The sequence below is a fragment of the Lathyrus oleraceus genome, chromosome 6 (genome assembly GCF_024323335.1).
Source record: "Lathyrus oleraceus cultivar Zhongwan6 chromosome 6, CAAS_Psat_ZW6_1.0, whole genome shotgun sequence".
NCBI classification, from domain to species: domain Eukaryota; kingdom Viridiplantae; phylum Streptophyta; class Magnoliopsida; order Fabales; family Fabaceae; genus Lathyrus; species Lathyrus oleraceus.
The window spans coordinates 41,206,274-41,209,708 of record NC_066584.1 but is presented as its reverse complement, the minus strand read 5'-3'; positions in this window follow the sequence as shown (position 1 = coordinate 41,209,708).

Genomic DNA, 3,435 nt, shown 5'->3' with positions numbered 1-3,435 from the left:
CCAGCACTTGCTCGTTAGGCGAGCCACTAGCGAGCTCCCAACGAGCAATTCCAGTAGCAAAACCACTAAAGCTCGCTGGAGCGAAGGTTGAAGCGTAGGCTTCGCCTAGCGAAGGTTTTGTTCGCCTAGCGAACATGCAAATCTGGCAAAGGATATTTCTCTGGGTGCAGGTGCCTCTGGTGCCTATTTTAGGGGCTCGCTAGGCGAACCATTCTACTCGCCTAGCGAGCATGACAACTCAGTAGCAATACTATAAGTAGCAGGGGCTACTTTTTGGAGCCATATTTTTACACTTCCATACTTTGTACTTTTTTTTAGATATTTTCCAGCATTGCTCTAGAGATATTTTGTAACCTAGAAACCCATTTTTCATCTTTGATCTTCTCTTAGCCATATTCCACAAAAAGAAGGTGGATTCCCATCCAATCTCGATTCTTCGACTCGGATGTTGATCAACCTTCTTCCGAAACTTGTTGACCAAGCCACCATGAAAATGAGTGGCTAAGTTCTTCATTTTGTCAAGGTTAGATGTAGATGATCATTAGCTTTGTGTGTAAATGGGATGATCTTCATTTGTAAACTCTTTAATGATGAATATATGGTGAAAACTTTGTTTTATTGATAACTCTTTGTGTTGGTTTATGATCTGTAAGACCCCAATTTTGTCCCTAAGATCCCTCATGGCATCATATCATAACATTGCATTGCCTCAAGGATCATTGGACACCTTGCTTCCTTCCCTGTGGGTGGGATCTCTTTGAGAGTTTTTCTTGATCACCAAGCATTGCTTGCATTTGTATATCATTGCTTTTCTTTTAATCACTAACCAAAATGTACAAAAATATGTCATTAACCTTTGTTACTTGCAGCTTAAGCAATCAAACAGTCAAGGCAATTCAAGTGAATATTGTGTGCAAGAGATGAGGTTTCCATTGAGATAGGGATCATGTGATCATTTCATGGAGCTTATATGAGCTATAAGTTCATTTTGGAGCAAGTTCCCAAGTGGCAAAGGCCCCAAATTCATCAGGACATTTTCAGGTCATCTAAGGACCAATGCAGTCAACTGAAAGGTCAACTGTGGGTTTTGAATTGAGAAATTGAGTTTCTTCATCCCATTCATGTCCAAATCATGTTTATTCATCATACCAAAGATCAAGGTTGAAGAATTTGAAGTCAAGTCAAAAGTTTCCAAAAATGAAAAGTGACCTATAATTTCAACTTTCCAAAAATGGCAAGTTTTTGATCCAACTTCAACTCAACTTTCCAACACCAAAGAAGCTTTAAATGAATTTTTGTCCAACATGAAAGTTGAAGATCTCTCTCTCCCATTTCCAAAAAGTCCAAGATCATGAGCATCTGATGAATGGTTGAGGAGATATGATCCAATTATTGCCAAGTGTGCATGGAACTTCAAATGGCCATATCTTTTGATCCATAACTCCAAATTTGGTGGTTCTTTTTGCATTTTGCTTCTCATGACATGAGATTTTCAAAACATTCACCACATTGCATGAAATGTTATCACATGATCATTTGCATATCCATGCCTTTTTTGGAGAGAAATTGCAAAATTCAAAAATGGTGCAACATGGGAACTTTCTACCATTGCCAATGTGTTTAAATGATGATTTTAAGTGACTTTGATCAAGGAAATGGTACTGTTCACGTGGGTTTACTACATGCACCATGCATTTTTGAGATTTTGCAAAACACCTTATTTTCATTAACCAAGTTAAGTATGGATTAGCAAGGTGATTAAGAAAGCATATAAATACCTAAATCTAACAGAATTTAAAAGAGGTTAATCATTTTTCACCATTTCAAGATCCAAATTCTCTCTCCCTCCAAAATTTTCTTCCATTCATAATTCAAATTTTTTCCAAATAACATTGCATTTTCTTTCCATATTCTTGTTCTCTGGCTTTGGTTGAATGCAGATCAAGCTTTGGATTGTGAATTTCGTGCAAGAATCAAGTGTAGCAAGCTCATGAAGGTGAAGATGGAAATTCTGTTTTGAGCTAGATCCAGCACCTGTCAAGCTTCCTTTTCTTCATCAAACATCATCACAAGCATTATAGAGTGGATTTGGATCATTCAAAGCTTCAGATCGTGCGAATTCAAGGATCTGCTCTTCAAGAGGTCAAGTTTCGAATCTCTTAATTCTCAAATTCATTGTCATATTCTTGTAGATCTTGTGTTCCTGATGATTCTGGTGAAAAAATCACATGAAATGGTGCATTATTGAGTTAGTTATGTGTGATTGAAGTTTTGCATTCATAAATTCTTTTGCTCGATTCTCTCTTGTTATGATGAATTAGGCTTAGTTGTTTGTTGATCTGTAATCACCATGGAAAGATATTTGAAATGATGTACTTGTTTTGGATTTCTGGAAAAAAATCTGGAAAAATGTTTGAAGGTTGCACTGTTCATCTTCGTCTTCATGAAGAAGACGAAGTAGCGTCGGATTTGTGACAGCCTAGCGTCCGTTCTGGTTTTATTAGGGTTTACAGGTGAAACGGTACCGTTTTGTGTGGCGCGCTTCACATTTGAAAATCAACATAGTTCGATTCTGGCCGAAAGCAAATTTTCAAATTCATTCAGCATTATTCCCTTTCCCTCCAAATTACATGATATGCTTCATTTTGATTTTTATTTTTTTCTTCCAACTTCAAAAATTCATATAAAATTGAAAAATGATCCAAAAAATGCCTGGTTTTTTGCTACTTGATCCTTAGGATGTCTAGAATTTAATGATGATAAGTGCTAAAGTTGTGCATGGCTGGATTTTAAATGGTGCTAGACTCTTTGATCATATGTGCTTGTGTGACCTTGCCTTGCTCTTTCTATTGTGAAATGCTTGATTCTAATCCAATGGACATGAAATTTTACATGATGATTCTTGACATGTTAATGGATGTTTTAGGCTTGGTTTGGTATTTTTCTCATTTACCATTTCTGTTTTATGCACAATTTTGCATAGTGTGACAATTTGTGTCACACATTTGGTTGTTCAACTTGTGAAATTTAATTTCCATGCCAAATGATCTTTGATGCTTCTGATTTTTTGTATGATGATCATGTTGGATGTGTTGAATGCTCATGAATTTTTCCAGAATTATTTGAATCATTTCTGTTTTGATTTGGAATTTTCTTTCTCAATGTCCAAATATGAGCTTTGAAATTGTCTTTGACTTCTCTTGCTTGATACATGGCCTTGCTTGATGATTTTGTTGTGATACTTTTTAGGACATGTTAATATGTGTTTTAAGTTGCATTGTGTTGAATTTCAGCTTCTGTTTTGAATTTTTTCTTCACCTTTGACCCTAGGCTTTGACCTAGTGGTTTGGACTTACATTTGAGCTTTGAATATCAGGACCAAGCACTCAATTTCCATGGTTGATGTTGCTTCATCAGTTGAATGTTGATATTTGC